Source organism: Oxyura jamaicensis, chromosome 1, assembly GCF_011077185.1.
Source record: "Oxyura jamaicensis isolate SHBP4307 breed ruddy duck chromosome 1, BPBGC_Ojam_1.0, whole genome shotgun sequence".
Classification (NCBI taxonomy): domain Eukaryota; kingdom Metazoa; phylum Chordata; class Aves; order Anseriformes; family Anatidae; genus Oxyura; species Oxyura jamaicensis.
Genome location: NC_048893.1, coordinates 87,001,981 through 87,026,661, shown reverse-complemented (window position 1 = coordinate 87,026,661; position 24,681 = coordinate 87,001,981). Strand labels below are relative to the sequence as shown.

At 46.9% G+C, this 24,681-nt stretch overlaps 1 long non-coding RNA gene across 3 annotated transcripts in view; it reads left to right on the top strand.

The window, feature by feature from the left end:
• The window catches only part of LOC118160326, a 69,228-nt gene extending 44,676 nt beyond the window's left edge, over positions 1–24,552 (top strand). Inside the window, exons 3-6 of one of the 3 annotated variants that reach the window (XR_004747420.1) lie at positions 97–257; positions 19,315–19,456; positions 21,713–21,943; positions 23,568–24,552. This is a non-coding gene — a long non-coding RNA (uncharacterized LOC118160326). Of the gene's footprint in view, positions 1–96; positions 258–19,314; positions 19,457–21,712 lie in introns of all 3 variants that reach the window. The other 2 variants (XR_004747419.1, XR_004747421.1) reach the window with 2 other exon arrangements.
• Positions 24,553–24,681: the final 129 nt, after the last annotated feature.

The following is a 24,681-nucleotide window of genomic DNA, read 5'->3' as shown; positions in this document are numbered from 1 at the left end:
TCAAACTGTGAGGAGCAACAGGCTGAGATAGCAAAAGTCCAAAAAGAATGTGGAGAAGGTGCAAAATCACATGCTGTTCCTTTTCTTTTTCCCCAGATGGGCCTTGGCAAAGCTAGAGAGTGCTACAACCCTGGCTCCCAAATCAAGAGTCAAGTGCTCCTGTGAAAGAGTTCATGCAGAAAGCCAACTAGGAAAGAGACAAAGAATACTGAAAGAAAAAAGAAAAAAAAAAAAAAAAAAAAGATGTAACTAGACAGGTAAATATTGCACTCAGTGTTTCCTGATGTAATGTATTTCTGTTTCCTCTTCCTGCTTCCCCTGTTGAGACAGAACTCTCATCTGGAAACAAGGAGAGATTCCCTCTTGTTTTGTTGCACTAGGGTGTATAAGAAAAATATTTAATTTTCCTCTTCCTGCTTCCCCTATTGGGACAGAGAACTCTGATCTGGAAACAACAAGAAAATCCCTCTTGTTCTGTTGCATTAGTGTGTATAGGGAAAGTTTGAAAATTTATAGTTTTTTGAGAATGATGTTCTACCTTTAGAACTGTCGGGAACACTGAGTCTGGTTGCTGGAGGTCTTGGTGGACTTGCAGTGTTGACCAGGAGCTCTTTGAATCCTTAGCGAGAAGGTAGCCAAGACTTTGTTTCCTTCCAACAGCTTATTTTGGCATTTTAATCAAAGAGATGTTAATGAGCACACAGCATTAAAAACAGCCTCTCCTGCCTCATACTAGAGCTCATCTCCACCATAATAGCTCTACTGAAAAGAGGAAAACCATGGTGTGGATTCAGTCCTGCATGGGCTTTGGCTCTATGTTTCTTCCGTGAAGCTCTGTCCTGTGCACAGAATGGGCAGTCTGACTCTGTCTACCTTCCATCTACCCTGGGATGCCTGTCCTGAGTTACAGCAATCAAGAGCATGACCCAGCCTTATCTCATACTGGGAAATCATAGAGCTATTAGGAATGCGGAAAATACTTCCCCCCACTCCCCCACCCCCACCACACCCCCAGGCCCCAGGCAACTGCAATCAGCAAAAGCTTTAATGTAAGTGCAGTGATACAGGCAAAAGCATTGTGAGCTTTTTTGCTGGTGTGGCTCTTCATTACTACCTGGGAAAATAAACCACAAAAGCATTGCTGAACTTTGCTAGTTACAGCATTACATCTGCAGCTGCACCTTGTTTGCTGGAGACAAAAAGTGAGATTTGAAACTGTGCAACCAGTGAGGCAAGAAATATATTTTATTAAAAGCTGCAGCACCATGAGGAGTGAAGGAACTAAACTGCAGGCACCTAAGAAAAGCAATTGAACACATTTTGAGGACATCCACATGCACGTGGGGCCTTTCTAAAGAGAGCTGCATAATGCCGCCAAGTATGAGGCTTCTTGTCCCAGCTTATGTAGGTTGGGATACCAAGGACAGTTTGGTATGGCTAGCATCAGGTCTTTCTGGCTGTAATAACAAGTGGCTGACTCAGTTTCAGCCTAGTGGCCTCCTAAAGCTCTCAATATGTGTCAGATACGAGGAGCTCTTCATCACACAGATGTCTCTGAAGAACCAGATTGAGGCCAACACATCCGGGCATGCAGAGTGCTAATCAGTCCTTGGAGGCTGAGTCACCATCCGTTCCTACCAGGCCAGGTTTTGAATTAGGTCAAAGGATCAGTAGTTTATTGTCAAAATCCTTAAGCTCTCTGTCCTTCCTTTCCAGTAAAGCTATTCAGCTTTCCACCATTGTTTCAGAGTTACTCTAAGCAGCCTGTGCCACTTAGCCAACTTCTCCTTAATGTCACTTTCCAGAGGGAAGCAAACACAGTGTCACCCTCTGTCAGGGCAAGGTGCCCTCTGAGCGTGACCTTTACCATGCTAACCTGCCCTTGTCTTGCCCGACAGCATTAATTGCCTTTAGCGCAGCTTTGACTGCAGCTCTGGGAGGTTAGGCCATGCCTGTTTGCAATAGTTAGGAACTAGTAATAGCTAGTTTGGAATCCGGTATGATGGAATGAGAGGCTGGTCATACCCCTACTAGCACCCCATTAGAGTAGAGGAATCACCAAGATGCAGGTTAGTTTCAGCTCAACCCTCTCCCTTGCCGACACAGGCTCTTCCTCATCTTCTGTCTCAGCTCTGCACCACAACCCACACGAGGAGGGCGTGATGCTATCTGTGCTTGTTTCCTCCCTCTTTGGGTTCCTATCAGAAACACCACTCTGAGTCAGAGGCAGGGGCTGTGACTGAAATGAGAGAGAAAACTCAGAAATGCACAGATTTCAGACCAGTGCAGCTACCCCAGCTCTTGAAAGAAAACTAGGCCTCAAAAATGTAAGAGATACTCAGCAAATAATGGCTAAAGAAACACTATGGTATTAGAAACTGCCTAGCAAGCAGCATAATAGGATACCAGAGAGTGTCTGGCTTGCCGAAGGTAACAAACAAGACTCAGAAAAGCATTGTAGCATGAGTGTTACATGACCTTCTACCCTCTTGCAATATCTGCTGTTTTTGGACATTTGCTGAAGAGAATCCCTCCAAGATCACTCTTCTGGTTTATTGGGTGGTGATAGCTGGGTTTTCCAGCACAAACATAACTGTGCTACAGTGAGAAGTTTCCAGCAGGGATACTCTTTTCACATGCATTTGGATGAGAAGTCATTTAAAAGCCCGTGCTCCCTAGGTAGGGACAGGGTACCACAAACCAACAGCATGTGTCCAAATATTCTAGTCCCAGACATATAAATCTAGCTGCTGGCAATATGTTCCCATTGTACATTAAGCAGAACAGATCTGGAAGGATCTGGAAATACTTCCCACATCCAGATCTCCCCAGCAAGAACCACATCTTGGGCAGGCTGCATTTTTATTGCCTTTACTGCCTTGCTCAGATGATATAGCCTTATGCTTAAGGTGAGCTGTGTGAGTAATGGGACTTAAGTATAATGGAGCCATTTGCATCTGCCTGGGTGAAATGGTGTTTAATGGTCTGTACAGTTACATGACCTCTGGTTGCAAGCCGATCAGATATCGCAAGATAAATACAGTGGAGTCTTGCTGATCATGGGGGGGAATGGAGGGTGTTAGGAGGGAAATTTGGGATTTGGGGTATAGCCCAGAGTAGGGAGGACTGACTGGTCAGTAGGTGGCAATCTTATATCTGAAGCAGGAGAAGACCCTTGACAGTGCTAGAAAAATCCATGTTACTGGCCATGTTGTCCACGAGATGTGTAATCATGAGGTCTAAACTCTTTGGCTACTAGTTCTAATTGCATGGAGAGGGTGCACCATGAAAATATAAGTCATGGATTATCGTTAACTGAACCTACCATTCAGACACGTGAGAGGAAGGCATCTCAGCCGGTTCTTTAAGTGGTAAATGACCACCTCACAGATTTTGCTGGACTGCTTGGTCTGTGCAAAGTCAGTCAACTGCAGCAGTTTGATCAACACTGCTTTTAATTCAACACTGCAGTTTAGACATCTTTGCTGATATAGTGCTGACTTGAGAAACACTTTCATTTGTTTTTTGTTTTTTGTTTTTTTGTCACATATAGGAAAAGTGCTGCAAACCATTTCCAGAGCATTTGACCTCATTTGCAGCCTGTCAAGTGGGAGAGAGGCCGTGAAGCAGGAGAGTGGCTGGGACCAGGGAGGGAGTACACAGCAATGAAAGCATTTATGCTACACGTTGTCCTAACAACAGCAGCCATCTCTAACCCAAGATTTCCTGTGCTAACATCATGAGGAATCCTTGGCTGTGGTCTGTTACCTGAAAGGAACTTCAGGGGATGGAGGAGGTGAGAAAAAAACAGATGCTGCTGCTTTTAAAGCAAATATAGCATTGATGAGAGTTAACTTGCTCACAGCCCTGGTTCCTCAAGCCTTGTCTCACTCACAGGGATGAGGAGAACAGGCAGAGCAAGAGCAAACATGCCTGTTCTGCCTTTGCTCCAGGTGGCCATGAGAGTGCAGATCCATCAGAGTGCAGGTGCAGGAAAGGCTCAGGTTCTTTCTTGTGGACCCTCCTGGGGCTACTGTCACTGGTAATGTCACCAAACTCCACACAGGCCCCAGTACCAGCCCCCAGTACCCTGCTGAAACAGTTCTTGCCCTGAATTCAGTGAAGCGAGGTGAGGGGGCTAAACACTAGGTTACAGGTCAGGCTGTGGCAAGGCAAACAGCTATGCCAAAGCCTCCCAGTTCCTTGTCCTTTCTCTTGGGTTAGAGCAGTCTCAGTTGCCTGTTCAGATCTTAGCCCCATAACTGAGCAACTGATTTGGGTCCGCTGCAACCAAGATATGAACCCCTGAAGCCTAAGACTCATTTTGCTCAGCGTGCCAGCAGTCACCAGCTGGAATTTGACAGCTAAGCACTGCTAGTGTGTGTTTGATTTACGCTGGCGGCCTTCTCGCTGAAGTCAAGGTCAACGGGAGTAGCACAGGGAGGTGAAGAGGCTATTGCAGCACACAGGAGCCACCCAGACACTCACACACGATTTGATTTCTCGCCATTTTTCATTGCCTGGTTTTCACAATGCATGTCCACGGATTTAGGTTATAACCCCGGCAGTGTTGCAACAAGTTACAGCTTGGGAGTGTGTTTCGTCTGCCATGCTCGCACAGTCTGCCTCACCAGTCTGCCTGCCCCAAACCACAGGTAGCAAGTGAGGCTTTTGCTCCTGTCCCACTGTAACCTGAATCGTGTCAAGAGTAAGTTCACTCGTACTGAGACCTTCTGCCCAAGGTGCACAGCCCTCACCTGGCCGCCTGGGGAGTGCTTGGGACACTGCAGGAGCGCAGCTCAGCGGGGCGTGGGGAGGAAAGGGCAAGCATCAGAGCGGCTCGGGCAGCTGCTCACACACTGCCCTCTGAAGCAGCGATCCGCATTCACGACCTGACCTGGTTTCAGTCCACTGCCAGCTTCACAAGGAAGCTTTGGGGTTTCCAGAAGGTGCTTGCACAAGAGCAGATAAGAGGTGAGCTGCAGGCCAAGGCAGGCGCATCATCGAGGCAGTGTTGCCACACGTGTTGTAAGGATGAGTGAAGTATGTTGGCATTTTATGAAAAGTCCACTCCTTAGTATAAGCCTGATGTCTCGCAGCCTGAGGAGCCAGTCTGGAGCTTGCAGTGGCAGAATCACAAACAGGAGCGGAGGAAAGGCTGGGACATACAGGAGGGCTTGAAGCCTCACATCTGGCCTGCTTGTGCTTGCTCCTTCTCACCTTTGGTGAAACACTACTTGCTGTTCTCTGAAAGCTTTCCACCCACCTGCTGTGTCAGCCCTCAGAAAAGCCTGCCCTGGAAAAAAATGCCTGCTCTGTCAGGCTTTGTGTCTCCTTTCCTCTCTTTTGACCTTGTACCTACCCAGAAGCACGTTTGTCCCATCTCCACCAAGTCTGCAGCAGCAATCTCTGCTTTGCCTTCCCTGGAAGTGGGAAAAACGAGGAAGAAGAGCAGTAGAACAGGGAATGAGGAGAAAATGGGGCAAGGAGACAGCAAAATAAATGGACAGGAAAATTGAGATGAGTGTGTGATCCCAGCGTATGGACTAGGGATGTGCAGGAAAGGAAGGGATAGGCTTTCTGTTGCACGAGGGGGAAGCTCAAAGGGAGCTAGGCAGGAGACATGGGAAATTTCACTGGATCTTTGGGAAGGTCTCCAAGGCTGAAAGATGGCAAAAGGCTATTACAGACAGGGGTTCAAAACAGTATTTATTGTGGACAAAGGGAAGCACACAAATAGTTATGGCCTTATGGAGAGCTTCACATTTGTTTCCTTAGATGGCCCTTGCTTATAACTATGCTGTGGACAGGTGCATTTAAAGCCTTGCTTATGCCACAACTTCAACCTGAAATGTTAACCAGCAGCTGGAATGGCTGGCCCCAAACCACGTGGGTCAAGGTGCCCTGTGGCGAGCACCCATGAAGTGGTGGCCGTAGCAGCTCCACATGTCTCACCCCCACCCCACATCAGCCCGGAGGCCTCCCCGTGTCCCCACCAGCTCGGCATGGGGGCTGGGAGGGCAGCAGTGCTGGTGTAACTGGTTTGGTCGGCATGGCGGGCTGCCCGCACCAGAGCAGATTCCTCCTCTGGGCCTCCTCAGGGCACAGCAGCCACTGGGTACCGGTACCTTGCCCAGGCAGAGAAGGACCATGCGGGTGAGGGTTCAGGCTCCCACCGACCATGGGCCCTGTGCTGCCACGTGGGCAGTGGAAAGCCAGCAGGGCATCGGCACCAGTGGGAAAGAGCACGTGCCGGCCTTGGGCCTGGCTGTGGGGCAGCCTGGGCGACTGGCTGGGCAGCAACGTGCCATGGGGTTTTAGGTGCCTCCACAAGGCCGAGCAGAAGGATGGAGGTGGTTTACATCGGCCTCCAGCTGTGCATGTCCTGGTTTGCAGGGGAGCAGTGTCCTTGTAGAAAAATGACTCTCACTGCGCTCTTTTGTTGTCCCAAGTTGTTGCCCCGAGGGGTAGCGGAAAAAGCCAAGGGGGAAGTCCTGTTCTGCAGCATTTTCTCCTTGAACTCCAGAAGGAAAGGTGATATTGCTGTAAATGGCCGTGGTCTCCAGCAGCAGCCACACTTTGCTGCTGGGCATTTCTGCCTGGCTGACAGGGACTGGGCTAAATGCACAGCAGTCAGAGCAGCAGAGCACGTTGGCTGAACACTTTGTGTCGTGGAAATGTACAAGTAGGGCTGGGCAGAGTCCAGCCGTGCAGGGGGGCAGAGATGTGTGATCCTATCCTGAACAGCTTTTTTCTGCTCCTCCTGCTCCGAAGACTGGCATGAAATGAAGCAAAGAGCATACGGCAAGGATGGGTAGCCCCTTTCTTCTGCCAATCAAGGCTTCAGCAGGAGATTCCTGCTCTGGAGTTCACCATTAAACCGCAGAAGCCTCATTGGAGCAAGCAGAAATACCAAATCCTAAGCCTTGAACTCAGACTTCGTCTTCACTTCTATCACACTGGAAGGACAAAGCCAAACTGGGTTATTTGCTTTTCTTTTTTGAATTCCTTTTGTCTCAAGGACCTGATGCTGTGGACAAGAACAAACAAACAAAAACTTCTCCTTGGTTCCCGCTTTGAATTTCTTCACATGCTGCTTGTACTCCTGGAGAAGGCAATCTCCTTGCTCCCTTACTGCAGGTTTTTTAACCCCTGTTTTCAGTGCATTCCAGTGGGAGAGGTGGCCTGTAAGCATGTTGTCTCAGATCACCCTGCCGTCAGCAAGCCAGGACTTGTGGAAAGGAAATCTAGACCAGGAATGTGTTAACTGTTTGGCACTGGCTCTTCCATCAGGGGCTGTGTGTTGTACCGGGGATTTTCCACTGGTTCTGCCTGTTCCAGCTTCTCAGCTGGGTGCATTTTCCCACAAAGATGTGGCCTCAGAAGTGCCATCTTCGTTGTAAAGTCACTCAGGTAAAGAAAACGGCTAGAGCATGGTTCTCATGCTCCCTGCTTCCTACCAGGCACTTTGCTTTATCCTGCATTATAACTGAGACCGAGCCTTTGAAAAACTACATGTTAGGGCTGAATTATTTATAGTCATGTCAAACATTCCTGAGTATAGGAGTAAAACCCAGGATGAAGTTCCCTGGTATGCCACTGATGAGGAAGACGTGTTTTGCCAGTCGGGGCTGACAAAGATGTAGCGTAGACAAAGATGCCAATCAGAGAGGGGATCTTTATTGGTTTACAAAACAAAATCAAACAATATGTCATGTTTTATGATTGCCTTAATAATCACATATATAATAATATATTTTGTCAGCAGCAGACTGCAGCAGGAGACAAAAGCCATAGAATTACATTTGTGAATTTGACTGGAAGAGGTTGCAGTCTGTTCTCAGGCCACGTTTGTTCTCTTCACCAAAACAAAGTATTACTTAAACAGAAGGCTAGTAACACTACATTGCAGCTAAAATATGACCCATTAGGAAAGCGTGAGAAACCACAATAAAAATTTCAAGAAATTTCAAACAATTTCTCCCAAATATAACGGGGGAGAGGGGAGGTAAATGTCTTGATGCGTCAGTTATGAGTCTAGGTCTTGCTGTGTAGCTGTTTATTTTCTTCACAGGCTATTTGCCCTTTTTTAAAGACTAACACCGACCTTATACATGTGCATATAAAGTGTACAATAATACATTATTATCCTGCTTGTCCTTTAATTCATTTTCTATTTAAGAACCTTCCAGCACTTGGAGTGCTCAGCCTTGTATTCAAAACCTGCTGGCTTTAGTGGTTGCGCTCTCCTTTTCTCAGTATAATTCAGACCTCACATCTCTGTATTTTTAATCTCATTTTTATCTATATATATTCTGGTGGGTATTGACCAGTCCACTCCCACTGCCCTCTACTAGAGGAATCTATGGTAGATCAGGCTGGGAATTAGAGCAAGTCTGAACAAGGGAAGGGCATTTGGGAATTTTACTCCCTGCTTTGCTGGTGAATTGCCCATGTGAATGGGCTGGAAAGTTGTCAAGAGTGGTTAAATCTCAGCCAGACCCGAGAGAGTTCAAATGGAGTTTCCAAGGCCAAGGAAATTGTTTTGGTCATATCATAGCACTGTATGCTTTGCCTTCGAAAGACAGTAGGTCTGCTGAAAAACTAGATCGATCCTTTGATTTGCTCTACATTTAAGCAAAAACAATCTTGAATCCTGGACTACAGAAACACTTTAATTTCCACCTTTCAACAAAGGAAGAGGAGAGAGCAAACATTTGAGCAAGTCTGTCTATAATAATGTAATGCTTTACGTATCTGTTTAATAGACAACTGCAGCAGTGAGGAAAAGCTGTTTGATCTGTGTCTTCATCTGGACCAACAACCCTGTATCTCCCTGCGAATAAATTAGTGCGTCCCTGACAAGCCACTGTTGGGGAATCCAAGCACTTCGCATTGGTTTGTGTTTTGAGGGCTGCTCAGGTTCTCCATTGTCTTGCAGTGTATGCAGGTTTGATTGTGATTTTTAGTTCATGAGTGGAAATGTATTTTCTGGTAAAGCTCAGATAGAGGTAGAATCTTTCCAGCCATAAAGAAACCATTGACATCCTCAGGGTATTGACATCTGAGGACAGACCAATGAATGGAAAAGTAAAATAAAGTGGGGGAGAATTTGAGTTACTACTGTTGGCTGTTCAGCAGCAGAGCTGTACAACTTCTTACACTGGAGTGAATGCTTTTTCCTAGGTTTGTTTTTTCCTTAGTAACTTGGTAAAGTATAATGGTGGTACTGATAATGTGCATGTGGGTTAGTCCATTTTTGAAAATTTTTGCTGTATGGCCTGGCTGCATTAGCTGGAAGAATATACATACAACTCATATCAGTGCTGGCCCTAACATGATTTCATTTATGCTTGTAAAAATAAAAATGTACAGCTTAGTCTATTTAGGTAGCTGAGAAAATAACTCCTTCAGCGGTATGAATGGCATCTCTATTACTGAAATATTTTTGTCATGGCTCTAGCAATATATATATATGCTGAAAAACCCCTTCTAGTGTAGACACACCCTAGAGGAATGAACTTTCCAGCTCTGTGGGAAGATCACTTAGGTGCTGAACTCACAGACACATTTGAAGTCACTGCTATCTAAAGCCTGTTTTATTTTTTTATCTGATAGTTTAAACTATTTCTCTTCGCTGTGAGATCTCTGTTACCAACGTGGCATCATTTCCCCTCAGTCCCAGATCCGGGATAACCCACCTCTTGGTTACCCTGCATTCAGCGTGGGCTCTCAGCCACCCCCCAGGCAGCAATGCCAGGAGAGGAAACCTGGGCTGGGCTGTGCTACGCTGGAGAGAAAGTGCCATTGGTGCCTGGAAGGGCAGGACTAGGTTTGTCACAGCAGGCAGCAAAGCCTTTGTTTTGAAGTGGCAAATCGAGGGACATTCCCTTTCAGTGAATAGACCTGCCCCTGTGATGCAAATGAGGTGGAAGATTTGCAGTGTTATACCAGTGTGTGTAGATTTCACGTGTTTTAAGGTACACAAATCCTAAGCCTATTTTTCTCTTTCTTTTCTGCCTCTGGAGCTAATGCGTTTAACTCTCATAGAGGAGACAGCTGGTTGTTAGCTTCAGCTTGTCTTGATGTTCATTTTCTTTTAAAGCGAGCTTGCATATTATTCTAGCTTAATTAGATCTTTCTGCAGATAAAATCCTTGGATGGGGTCCACCCCCTTCCCCCACTCCGCTAGGTTTCTTGCTTGATTCTTTTCACATGTCCCTTCCCCAGTGAATATATCTGAATGTTACATGGCGTTAATTAAGGATCTCAGTTGCATATTCGTCTTAGCAAAGCTTGCCAGTGTGTACAGCCAATCGTGATTGACTGACAGCACACGAAGAACAATGGAGAAGCCTTAACAAGGCTTGGCAAAGCAAGGCAGTGAAGAGCAATCAAAGGGGAAGAGCTTCACCAAGGTCTTCAGGAAAATCTCTGACTGGTGACTTTTATTTCCTTAATCAACAATAGGAAACAGCTCAGCCCTGCTGCAGCTGGTGATAAAGTAGCTCCCCCAAGGTCCACCACAAGATGAAATAACCGTGTGGCTCGAGGTAGAACAAGCTGTTCTGTAACACGCTGTATGGTTGTTCAGGGAAGTCTTGAGAAACTGCTTCTTCCCAACAAGGGAGGGGAGCTGGGAGACGGTGGTGTTGGGCTCTGCAGCTGTGTTGGGCCAAGGCATTTTGTGATCCTGATGCAAAAAGGCTTCTGGAGGTGGAGAGTCCCCTCCGAGGTGAGGCCCTGACCAGCTGGCCAGAGGCTCTGGTCAGCCATCTGCTCTGCGGGCCTCCTAGGGCAAAGCCTGAGCGAGCTGGAAGAGACCAAGTCTGCATTTCCCTCACCTCACGCAGGAGGTCTTCCACAGGCAGGGTGAGCTTCAGTTGTGGCCACCTGCCCTGCATGCCAAGGGGAGAAGCTCATCCTGGTTCTCTCCCTGGGCACTGTCCATGGGGTTCACAGTCCTGTGAGCATGGTGGTCTCTGGTACTGCCCCATCTGAGCACCTCACAGCTTCCCTTGCATTCACCTCACGTTCCTGGGGGTTAAAAACTGCTGTTAGCCCTGCCTGCTTCACAGAAGAGAAACGGAGGCAAAGAGATGTCGCCTTTTTGGTTTCCTAAGCAATGGTGAGAAAATCTTGAGGCAGAACCAGGAATAAGACCTAGGGTTCCCATTGGTATTCCTCAGGGAGTTACCTATGGGGTTTCCTGCCCCCAGGGACAGGACTGTGGCTGGTAGCACCCAGTAAGAGGTCACAATGGTTCAGGCAAAACGCTAAGGAATCACAGTGGGATCTGTCAAGGTTGATAGCAGTAGCAAAATGCAGCAGCATTAAAACCTTTCCCTCCATCTATCAAGCCCTGAATGGCATTTACGCAGGCAGATCTCTGCCAAGGAGTCATGTTACAGTGCAATTCTTTGTTAACCATGTTACTGCATGTTTTTGCCTCGCCTGTATACGCAAGTCCAGTCCATGTTACAGCTTGGGACAAATTCCTTGGTAAAACAGAGCTTGGCCTTCTGTGTAATAACCAATATTGCAGCAGGATTCCCAGGCATGTTCAGTGTGCTGGGTGGAGAGGACTGCTCCACAAAGAAGATGGCCAAAGCAATGTGTGAGTTAACTTTCACGGGGGGTGAAGTGCTGATCTATAAAAGTGTGCAATATGCTTTTAGGCAACTGCCTATTTTCCCACCTTTCTCTCAAGTCACCAAGAAACATTTTAGGCTAAGTGCCTGATCTACAGTTGTATGCCTGTGCAGCTGTTGTGGTTACCTGTACGTGTCAAGGGGAGGTTGTTTTTCACTTAACTAAGGCCATACCAACATAACTCTAAGTTTCAGGTCCATTACAATAGCCCAGATCGGTCTGCCATTGATTTAGCTCTCATCTTGCCTCAGAAGTGAAAGCCCTGCCCATGCAAAGCAGGGCTGTAGGAGCGTGCCTACCATCGCTCACTGAGCAGGTGCAGCCAGAAGAGTCCTTCAGCCGCAGCCTTGTCGCAGGCACATTCCCAGCACTTGTGGCTTCTACCTCGGAGGTGTTCCTGCCCTGCAGACCCTGCATGTTCAAGGCCATGCTCCGTGCCAGCCCATGGGCAGAAGGCAGGCCTTTGCGGGAAGAGGGAAGGCAGCAAGGCAACCCGCCCCTTGCTGCTCTGCCTGGTAGGGAGGCCAACAATCTCCAGCAGTAGGTACAGCCCCTGCGGCTAAGCCAGCCCGACAGCATGCAAAGCTGTCCCTGAAGCCATTTGAAAGAAGAAGCACAAATATCTGCTTGAGGTCCCTTCCCATTACTAAGGAGTCCCCACCCTCCAATAGCTGTACTAATGACACAGCACTCGCTGAAGGCCTGTGCCTCTGATTTGCATTTAGAAGCTATGTTCCCGAGTCCATATCTGACAGATTGATAAAAGACTTGATTTTTCAGGAACTCTTGAGTTTCTATTAAAAGCAGTGAGAGAGCAAATCTCTGCTCATTTGAAATTCAAGGCATCTACTCAGGAGTCTAAATATGGAGTTGGACTTTTATTTTATGGTATATTGGCCTTTGTCTTGGGCTGTCATAAAGCAAACATGATAAGCTGGCAACTGGAATAAAGTTTCCAGTTATTTTCTAAATGTTACAGCTGCAGAGAACGAAGTAGAATTATCAGAGGGTCAAAGGCATAGAGTAGAAATGTCATTAAGAAATGGCAAGAGTTACTGATAAGTTTTAGTATCTTTGTTTTATTACTTCCCTGTCTCAGTCAGATCTGCAAACACATTGAATCACATTTAATTGAACAACACAGCTTCACTGTGAAACCTGCCATTCTTAGCTCCACTATAGAAAATATCTTTAAAAACACCACCCCCGCTTTCTAACATTGTACAGACAAGGAATTACAGGTCGTCTGCCATAGGATATACACTACATGCGGCATCACCTGCCTTAAGCCTGTCCTTCATCCATGGCGCCTCAGAGTTGTCTGGGGGCCAGTGCGTGCCTCCATGCAGAAAGGCTGCTTGCTGGCAGCCTGCACCGGGTCTGCTCCTTCCTCCCACCCTCTGTGCACCTTGTACATGTGCCTCTGACACAACTGGTGTGCTCTGGGCCAGTGTCCCGTAGCTGCAGAGCAGGGCGAGGCAGGCGATGCTGTGTGGAGGTGTGCCGGGGTGACCTTCAAGTTCCTGAAGCCCTGCCCACGCTCTGCATGGTGTGCAAGCAAATGCTTCCCTGCTTCCCTGAAAACACTGCAAAATGGAGTGTGTTCTGCTTCCTTCTCCTGTGAGCTATTGTATGTTGCAACGTTTGCTACCTGTGATCAACCATCTTTGATTGCTCTTATATAAGTAAACAGGATTAGCTGTCTCAGAGCATTTGGCCTACATTTCACAGTTTTGCTGGTGAAGCTGAGCTGGAGAGGAGTGTGAAAAAAAAAAAAAAAAAAAAAAAAAGCTTGTGAAAGCCCTGATGTTGACACAGTTATGTCAGCAAAAAAGCATTTTTGTCTGGGTAACTAGTTTCCTTTTGGGGGATGCCTTCTGCTGTACTGGCAAATCCCACCTCAAGCAGATCGTAGACCCATAGATTCACCTGGGTTGGAAAAGACCTTCAAGGATCATGCAGTGCAAGGATGGCAAGTCCAGCTGGGCGGTGACTCAGCCTGCATGGTTCTGGCAACTACCCAGCCTAGGTAGTAGTCTGATGACCTTGGTGGAACTCCTAGGAATGGTATACATCTATTACAAAGTCTAGGCTTGAGGAGGGTGTGCAAGAGGCTTCTGACCTGCCTCTGATTTAGGATCTTTAATCAGCAAGATACTGCAGCCACATGCTCATAGTTTGTTCACCTGAGCTTCTTTCAGTTCCAACATGCAGGGCACTGTGCAGAGGAAGTTGCAGTGGTTTGGAGGAGACTGGAAGCTCCTTTAGGTCAGATGACAGATTCATGTATGTGGGATGCCACACTCAGTATAATACATCCCCTCCTATTTGCCTTAGAACATGGAAGACTTCACGGCTCTCATGTTGCCGGAAAGTTAACTCACTGGAGTGATACATGCTGACTTAACAGAGGCTGAAAGTGACAGCTATTTATGGATAAAACCTCCATTTTTAAGTTGGTTGTTTACATTAGATCAGCCTACGTGAATCACCTGAACAGCCCATTCTACTACCTGGATAAGGATTTGTCTGTCTCTTGTCATTTTTTTACTGCTTTTAAACTCCTTATACAGTCAAGACTAGCAGAAGCAGGCTGGAAACTTCTCTGCAACGGTGGCAAATTCCCTGATTCTCTCAGTTTTAACCTTCAATCATTTTACTTTCATTCAAAATTGCTGAAAGACCCTTCCACTCATTCTGTGCACTAGAGATTATTAAAAGGTAATGAGAAAAGCTAAAACTCATTTGCTTAGAAAGAATAATTCCAACTCTCTTCTGTAGCAAATGAGAATATTAGGCAAACGTAATGCATTTGTCAAGGGCTCCGTTGAATATCCTATGTTTTATTCAGCTTCACGTAAGGTTACTATAATAAAGGCCTGGGCATAAGTCCCTGACAGGTTAATGATGACTCCAACATTGTTTCAACAGGGCTTTGTCGGAGCTCTGTAGTTTTCCACAAAGCAGACTGGAAACTTGACGAAAGGGCCCAAGAGTTCCTGGTAACAGAGAGGGTGGGATAGGTGGGTATCTGTGACTGTAGTTACAGAGGATCTTGTCCACAGTTCTCTACCTAACCACTGCACTCAGCTCTGCTGTGGACCCCATGAGCTCTGTCCAGACAGGTGTGTGAATCAGAATGCCAAACATACAGTAAACATCATCTGACTTCTGGGCATTGCCCCCAGTTCCCTAGAAAACACCAAGGTCAAGTCACTTTTTACCATCTCTCAGTTTCTGCCTTAGGAAAATGTAAGCAATAGTGCTTCTTGCTTCTTGATTGTGTTAACACCCAGCACTGGAAAACTTCACACATAAATTCTGAGTATTACTGATGGTCCCAAGATGCTGTCCCAAGATGCTGATGTTGTGTGGTTAAGTCTAGTCTGGTAAGATTAAAATATTTATAGGAGTGAATTATCTACTCTACAGAGGCAATCCTATATATTTCTGTCTTCCTCATCTTTATGCTTTATTCCTCTGTGTATTTGAGTCTCTCTGCACTGCCCAGCCTCACACCACCATTGGGGTAGGGAGGAGACTAAATTCATGGGCTTCAGAGCTGCCTTGAAGTTGCCTGCCAGGCTCTCATTTTGGCTCCTGCAGAGTGCCTGAGCTTCGCAGTGCCTATAAAGCTCTAAGGCTGTGGTGTTCCTGTTCCAGCAACATTGCTGACATGGGAGGTGGACAAATGGAGCCACTGTACATCCTCAAGAACCTAGATATAACAGTGATGTCATCAGAGAGGTGTTTACAGTTTGGAGAAATTTGCATTCATGCTGATTTAATAATTTTGGATCCCTGAAAAGCAATGGGTTTCTGTTCTCTCTCTCTCTTTTTTTTTTTTTTTTTTTTTAAGCTGCTACACATCAAAGCTGCAATCCCAAAAATGCAGTGACTATGGATTTGCAGAGAAAGACATATCTGTCAGAGGAGAAAATATAAAAAAGTAGTTTACTAAAAGGAAAATTGGTTTCAATGGAAAACATGCATCCAGCAAAATGCCTGGAACAATCTGACTGCAGCAAATACCTGACTTTGTGCTTCAGTCAAAGATAAGCTATCAGGCTGACTGAAGAAGTAATGGAATGAAATTATACTGTCTGTGCTATGCTGAAAGGGCAGAATAAATGATCCACAGACTTTGCAGTCTTAAAGGACAGTGGCATTTTCATGAATTTTCTGTACGGAGTTGCTTGCAGCCAGACAAGACACCTTCTGGCTTGCTCGTCCTACCTTGCCTCTGCTGTTCAGGTCTGCAGCAAAGCATGATTGTGGTAGGGGTAGATAAAGAGTACAGTAGGGCTAGATCCACAGAAAACATTTCCAGCAGTAATAGAAAAGTGGTGGAGAGAAAAGCTGCTTCCCTGAGTACTTGTGTATGTCTGGCCTTCCCAGCTTCTGCTCCTGGAGCTTCTTTTGGATGATCCTAAACAAGTCCCTTCTTCTCCCTCTGGAAGGGCTTATTTACAAAAGAAAGCTCAGGAAAAAGTCATCTCAGTGAACTAAAAGCATGAATTTCACATAGGTGAATCAACTGCATTATAGTGGACACCTTTAGTAAGAATTAGGGTGGACTAAATTAAATGTTCTTCAGTTTGCTTTGGAGGTGAAGTATACTGCAGAGAATAAACACACCTTTAAATCTAAGTAAAAATGCCCACTTGGGGCTTTAGTGTGATTTAATTAAGTTTTTTAAAGTTTTCTTAGCTTGCAAAAGTTCATTCAAATCAGGTTTCCAGAGCATCTCCATACAGTCAAACTCCATACATGTGTATCGTTCTCTCTCGGGGCCCAGCAGATGCTGGCCTTGGGCAGTTGCACGTGACTCTGGGCGAGGTTACCAGCTGCACCCCTCTCTGCTGCCTGTCACCTACCGAGGATGGTGCCGTCACCTGCCTCAAGCTATACCCAAGGCAGCAAAATGCCCATTCTGCTCTTTCTTCTGCCACCAGCTTTCCACATGCTGCCATGTACCCAGTTATTAGAAAACAGGGGCTCTAACACTGTCTGTGCATCTACTCTTCAGTGTGCTTTGAAGCTGAGATGGGAGAGAAGGATTTGCAGGCCTGTTGTGAGCACCTGATGTGGGTGACTTCTCCTATGGTATTTTGTTATGGGAACTCAACTGCAACAGATTCCTGGAAACCTGATCCCTGAGATAAACATGGAAGAACTGAAACAATATCTGTCCAGAGCTTCGGCCTTTCAATTCAGAGGCAAGTCAGAAACTCCCCGACCTGGAACAAGGCTATCAGTGTAAATATGGCTGTTCTCAGTTGTGTGCATCCGGTGGGCCTAGGTGGAGGCAAAAGTTACACTGAAGAGCTAAACTGCTTTCAGGGTCACAACCTCCTAATGTGCACTTTCTAAGAGACTGATGACACTTAAAGTGCTTTGAGTAGACTGTTTACTTTCCATTTAAAACAGGAAATTCATTCCACTGTTTGTCACAGGAATGAAGCACACCAATCACCATCCCAATGACCAAACGTTTTCTATCTCACATAAGTTCTCCTGGAGAACAAATGCACATCTTCATCGTTAAATACCGTCTCATCAGTTTTGCTGGGACAGATTCTCTTACAAAGGTATCTGATTTAACAGAGCATCCATCTTGCTAACCTCTACCAGCCATTTTCCAGATGGTGTTTTGAATACAGTATAGACCAGGGGCCTTGCTAACCAACCCTTTATTCAATTAATTAGCACTTATAAATTAAGTATGTGCCTAGCAGAGCGTGTCATTCTGTGTGGCTAGCCTGTTCTCATGGTGCAGCAAGGAAGGACTGTGAGTCATTGGGTCACCATGGGTGACGAGCAGGCCACCTCAGTTGGTCATCTCAGCTGAAAAACAAAAAGCAGAGTAATTCGTATGTGCTTTGTGACCGCATTCAAAGGAGAAAACGCAAAGATCTCTTTGCATACTCTTATGCTGTAAGCTAGTATGCTCTTGGATGGTGTTGACATAGAGGTGATGGCTCAAACACCACAGTGATTCTAAGGTGAAGACATAGCTAGGTACCCCACACATCAGATATTCTAACACATGGCCCCTGAAGTCCGTAATGCACTTTGTGCTGCTCACCCCATGGGAAGGCTGATCTCTGGGCCCTCTGAAGCCGATGGTGGTTTACCTAGTGACACCAGAGACACCTTTAAACCCTCTTACTGGAACCACGATGGCAAGTAACAGTGCAAAGCCCAGTGCAGGTTATAGCTCCTCAAGTGTGTAGCTATGAAACCTGTCCTCATCTATGCAATTACTGGCCTCTAAGGCTTACTTGCAGAGGCTGCAGTCACACTGCTGAGCTGGAGGGTGAGGTGCAACATGCTAGATACAAACTGCTTCTCTGAAGTGAGAGACCAGTTTAGGTTTGGGACTACACCCAGTTTCCTTAGCTGTCAGTGTACTCCCTGGCTGGGGAAATCCCAAGGCAGCAGGCTGCTGGCACCTGGGAGGTCACATCAGTCACTCTGCACTTGCCCTGTTCTTAGGCTTTTTTCTGAATTATTTGCTACTGGCCACAGCTGAGAAGGCAGATTGGGTTAAAAGGCCCCTTGGTGTGCTCCAGGTGTGGCCAGTCTTATGTTCTTGAAATTGACAAAACGAGCTTGTAATAAAACTGTTTAGCCAGGGCTGTTTTCGTATTGAGTGTTCGTTTGTGAAGTGCTTTGAACATCAGGCGGTAATAGCTAATCTTTGATTATCAATAGAAACTATTTTTTCAAAAGGAAATGCGGGTGGGGAGAAAAGGGAATTTCTATTCAGCCCCAGTCCTGCTACCCTGGGGAATACTGTAACATGGAGCAGAGTACATTTGCATGTTGGTATTCTGGGAGTGTTTCCAGTGAGAAAATAGTGCCACTCAAAACTCTACATCTTGGGGTCCTTGTCTTGTCACAATTATATTCTGCAAGGGCTTGTGTTATTCAACTGATAATTAGTGTTTAAATAACAGAAAAAGATTTGCCTCATGTAAATAGGAGCAGCGGTATCACATGTGCTGTTCTCCTCTCCCTGTCGCATTGTTAGACCAGACGTGATGGAGTGGTTTGTTTATGGTGTTCGCTTCCCTCTCGTAACCCGTGGTTTCATTTTCAGCAAGAACTGATCGTTCCTGAAGAACACCTGAGGGATCTGTAGACACCAGTGTCACAAGTGCCCAGCTCCCGTTGTGCTTTTGCAGAACAGATCAGGTTTGTCGTGGGTCTGGCACAAATATCCATGTCAAAGGTAGCCTGCCTATTTGAGCAGAAAGGTTGAACAATGGAAATTAAAAGCAGATTTTCCAAGGTACAGGAGCATCTAAATATACAAACTGCGGCCCATCTGGCTTTTCAAATGCACCGCACAGGTCGTGTCCTTAATTCCCACTGATTAGAATGAGAAAAACTTCAGCGGGTTTTAAAATCCTGTTAGGTGTGTGTCTGCCTCCATTGGCCTGCATGCTACTGGCTCTCATGTGGGGCCTTTCTCAACCAGAAATGAGGCTGTGTGAGGTGCTATGCTCCACGGAGGACCAGTTAAAAGAGAAAACATGGTTTCAGACTCCAGTGTGGTTACCACAGCACTGAACTTAGGCCAGGGGAATGAAGACATATCTACGTGAGAGATTCTCCAGTCAAAATGTCTTCACGCATTTCTTTATTGTGTTTCAGGTCAGGGTGCAGCCATTTGGCAGTGCTGGTCATCTCAGGACACTGCAGTCATACCAGACAACCCAAATCAAAGCAAAGACCAACAAGGAGCCGACAGAGGACAAGAGGTTTCCCAGTTTGTAGGGTGATCTACCTTCATACGGTAAGAACTTGTAGAACTTGTCCATGTAGTATGGACAACACTGGAGTAACCTTTTAAATCATCATAGGCATTTGTGAGTTTTTTAGGGAAAAGACCTCCTGTGAGAAGGAAGAGAAAGGCGTCTGGCAGGCACTGCAAATCCCACTGTGGCCCTGACAGAGCAATTAAAACAAGATGTTTAGGAACAAGTCAAACCCTAACTTACCCATTCCCATTGCCAGCTCCTGTGTGGAGTTGCTCAGATAAGTCTTGCTCCTGATGGCTAAAGATAGAAATGTTTTCCACTCTGATCTTGTTTGTCTTCTTAAAGAGTATTAGAGCAGGCCTCAAAATAGTTTTGGAGTTTGTTTAGTTCTCGTTCTTTGACTTGGTTTAGTGCTGGAAGTCCCAGACACGCTGGCCCTGGAGACAGCAGAGGTCTAACTGGGGCAGCCGAGCAGGCCGGTGCCCAAATACAACCTACCATTGGAAACCCCTTACAAACCACGGTCAGGAGCAAGCAGAAACTGAAGCCTTGCACTCTTGCTGCCAAGACAGAAAACTAATGATGACCTGTTTTAATGGTGCATATTGCTGCTATATCTGGTAGGAGCCATTTTGTGTCAACCAGCAGGGGTGAAGCTGAATCAGCCCCATGCAGATGTGGGCTCCTTATCTCCCCCAGCCATGCAGATGCTGGCTGCATCAGGAGTTCGTGTCGTTGCCAGAGCTCGGTGGCCGGGTACCAGAAAGCTGACGGCTGCTCCAGTAAGGGCTCCGGGTGCCCATTGGCACAGAACTGTGCTGTTCTTGCCAACTTCATAGCTAGTTCTTGGGTAATGCTTCTTCCCTGTGTGAAAACAGGGTGGATTTCCTGCAGGAAATTATTCTCATATTATCTTCAGTGAGATTAGGGTAATTGTCCCCTCATCAGCCAAAAAGAGAAAGTCTGACAATATGGTTTGACTACTACTTAACAAGTTGCAGCCAGGGCAACTCTATACTGTCCACCAGCGGTATTTACCCTGGTTATCAAACACCAGGCACACAGCACACTGTCTGTCACGCATCCCCCTTTTCCGTCTCCACCTTCCTGCCAGCCAGTCCACCCTAGAAACCATCCAGTGCCCTGCTCCATCTCTAGTTCACCATGAAGTGAATGCTTTCTCAATGACTGAGCATACAGGCCTTCTCCTGCCAAGATTGGGGAAAAGCTCTTTTTTAAAAATATAAAAAATAATTAAATAAAAAAATAATAATTAAATATATAACAATTAAATAATTAAATTAAAAAACCAAAACCAAAACAAAACACTTTTTTTTTTTTGTTAAACCAAATCAGGGCTGAAGTGGTTTATTGATTTAAGATGTGTAATTAACTGACAATCAGTGAACTATACATTCAGGACCAATGTCGGCAACACGACAGTTAAACCACAGTGTTAGACACACTTAGAAGACAGTAATAAATACCTACAAGCTCCTTGGCATGCTTCTATAACTAATCTCCAAAAGTTTTAATCCCAGACACAGACACCCACCCCTCTCTTTCCAGCAAAGAGGGTCACTTCTGGGAATGTGGGTTCCCCTGCTTTCAACCTGCTCCTGCTGGGGTTGTGGCCACTCCTGCTTTAGGGGTGCCCATGCTGCTCCCTACAACCACTTAATGCACCCACTGGTGGGAAGGCACCCCAGCAGGTCACCAGCAGTCCCACAGACAGGAGGCTGCTGCGCTGGGTCTGGGCAGAGGTGTGATGCCGGCAGGGTGACCGCTGTCAGTGCTAGATTGGGTTTTCACTGCTGCTTTGTTCCTGCTCTGAGGTCTCTCCCCACTCCCTCACAAATGTTTGTGCTTCTGTTGTACATCTTTTCAGACTGATGCCTTCTTTGTTTCAAAATCCTTTGTCACTCCCTGGTTACCACTTAATCCAGCTGATGGTGGTTGTCCTCTTTAGCATGACCAGTTGAGGTCTGATGGTTGCTTCCCCCTGCAGCAAGATCAGTTTGGGGTAAATGCTTCCTCAGACAGTTTTCAGGTTTCCCATTCATGCATGGTGTTTACACTGACTTTTCAATCTTAACAGCTGTTGTCTGTGTCATTTTGCCAAGGGTGAGCTGTGCAGGCACCCCCACAAGTGATGTTACACAACCATCAAGCTTGTATTAGAGAAAAGAACACTGGCCCCATGGCTGGATTTTGGAGGTCAGTTCCATATATATTTATTTATATATCTATATACTTATATATTTATATTCTATATATATTTATTTTCTCAGGGCTTACCAGTTCACAATGTTTTTGAACTTAGTTACCTCAGCTTGCGTAGCTCCATGTGATAAATCTGTTCAAATGCAGCTGCCATGCTCAGAGGACCAGCCATACATGTCTGTAAGTCTAATCTCTTGTGACCCCATATCTGTGGGAGACAAGGAGGAGAAGGAAGAAGACTGGAAAGCTATTTTTGCCATACTGTGTTTTGGGACATTACAGACCCCACTTGATATGATGTAACGTACAGCAGCTCCTGGGTTTCCCCTGAACCTCCAAAGCAGAAAATCAGAGGACAGGCCTCAAGCAGTGCCCTGTGGGACTGGAAAGCTGTTAGGTGACTACATGCTGGCATTCCCCTTGTGGGGACACTGAGGGTTGCTCCTGTCCCCTTCAAGGCCCCCTGCAGCTCCCAGAGGGGTGTAAAATGCTCGTGTGCCATGCAGCCTCTTGCTTTTTGTCTGTGAGAGAGGACAGGCCACGCGCTGCAGGGCTGCAGCAGCTCTAGCCACCAGTTTTGTTCCTCGCCCCCTCTCACCTGTTGTGTGTGATGCAGGCTTGGTGCCAAGCTCTTGAGCAGCTGCCCTTTTCCAGCTCCCGGGCATGCCGGCCCGAGGAGGCCCAGCCCCGTTTGTTTGCAGCGGCAGCCCATGAATAGTAACTACTTAAGGCCATTTTGCATACGTCTGTCATCTTATAATTAGCACTCGGTCCCGCAGCCCGAGAGAGTCCCTCCCCACAGCATGCCTGTCCCCTTCCTCCACCGCATGTCACAGCACAGTCCGCAGCCACCTTCAGAGATGTTTCTAGATCACACATTACCCAAATTTTCTGCTGGTCACCATCAGCTGCACAGTCTCATTTCCCAAGTCACCAAGCTGGATAAATCATGGCTTCGCTTTGCTCTACATTGTGTTCTTCTCTCTTGCTGCTGCATCACAAATAATTGTCTGCCCTCCTCCTGCACTGCAGTGAGACACCTCTGCCCACCTGAGGTGCTTTCTTTGGGTCTCCTGTAAAGCAGGAGACCCAAAGGAAGCTGGGATCTCGTCATTAGATGGCTGTGCCCAAACCTACTGGAGAAAACCAGAGAGCTCCTCATGCACCAGATCCTAAGGGCGGTGAGATAACCCCCTAACAAAGTCCATTCGCATGTTGTTCTTTCCTTGGTGCTGGGGCACAGCTTTCCCCAGCCCTGTCCTTCCTCCTGCAGTTAATCTGAACACGGATATCTTTGCACATTTTGTTCTTGGCAGTTTCGAAAGTTGCCTTAGGCTCTTATCACCTTAAAAAATCAGATCATATAGTGGTGGCCTTAGAGACGGCCTGACTGATACCTGAGCAGCCAAATAAATGGTAAATTTGAATAAAATACGGCACCCCATTACCTATTAGTTCTGCTGATTCTGAGAGGATAATTTGCCAACATTAAGCAAAGTGCATGTCCTGAGCATCCATGGGACTGCGGATGTGTAAAAGGGTTTGCAGAAGTGCTGTGCAACCCTCATGAAGTGCCTTTTGCCCATTCCAGATCCTGCATGCGCCAGCCTCTGCAGTTACGGGGATTTGGTACCACTGGCACTGCCAACCCAACTTCTCTGTGTATTTGTACAGTAATAGAGACGTTTGCGGGAAGAGGAGAAGAGTTTCCTGGTGATCCTTAAACAAACAGTGATGAAGCCAGGAGCTCCTGCAGCTGGCTTCCACAGGCACCACCAGCTCCTGTAGCAAGAGTGAGAACACGCTCAGAGGAAGATCGTGTTTCTGGGTAGCCATTTAGTCTGTAATCATGATACCACTGCTCAGGTTTTTCAGATCATTCATTCTAGTTGCTTTCTCCAAACTTACTTTCTGTGGCCTTAGGAATTAACACTGCGGGAGAGTGTGTGGCCCCATTCTCTTCTCTGATTTGGACACTGCCATGATCCTGCTGGAGTATCTGATGCTGGCTTCATTTTGGGTGACCCCATTGCCTGGGCAGAGGGCAGGGAGGGCTGCGTTAACTGCTGCTGTTCCACCTGCCCTGAACCAACTTGTGAGGGGTTTTAGTCGGCAGACTGGATGAGATGGGTCCTAACCTGAAGGTAAAGCCGGACACAGCATCCATGAGGTAGGCTAAAGAGCGGGCTTTGTGTTTGGGTGACCACACCGTGCACCTGCACGATTCCCAACATGGTGATTTTGTAGGGTAGGGGGCCGAGGCAAAAACAGCACCCAGGGCATCAGAAGGAGAGCGGGTTTGGTTCCCAAGTGTCCAGGCAGGCCTGGTGGCCCAGCGGCTGAGACACAGCTTTGTTGGCTACAGCAGCAATGGCGCTGGGTGTTAAAAGTGAGCGCTTGTTCCTCCTGTGGTGCTCATCTATTTATTGGCCTGATTGTAATCACAGCCTTCTTAACTTGTAACTGATACATCCTCCCTTACACGGCAGATGATGTTCACTTGGGTATCAGATACTGCTGCCTGTGTTTGCTCTTGTTATCGCCCACCATCAGCAGGTCTCTTTAAAGACCAGCTCTGACCAGACACCACGGAGAAGAGACGCCATTTGTCCTCAGCCGTTTGATCAGCCATTTTTCACCGCACAAATGCCGTTGAGGGCCGATTCCCCAAACCCAGGATGGAAATCCCTGGGGCATACCTGGCTGGCTCCCTCTGATCACACGTAATGTACCACAGAGAATTCAGCAAACATTGCCCCTGGGTGCACTGACTCCTGTGTGACGCTCCTCTTCCTAACCCTGCGAGGCTTTGAGGAGTCCTGCTGCATGTCTAGGCCTAGAGAGGCCGTACTCATCCTTGCAGGGTGGAATCACCTCGAGGTACCCAGCGCAGGCAGACCGAGGCCCCCCAGATCAGGCCTGTGCGAGTCGCTTCAGGGGCTGGCTGTGGGCGGTGGCCACGGGGTGCCTGGAGAAGGGCGCCATGTTGGGGCTGGTCCCCTGGGCAGCGGGGTGGCTGGCGTGCATTTGCCCAGCC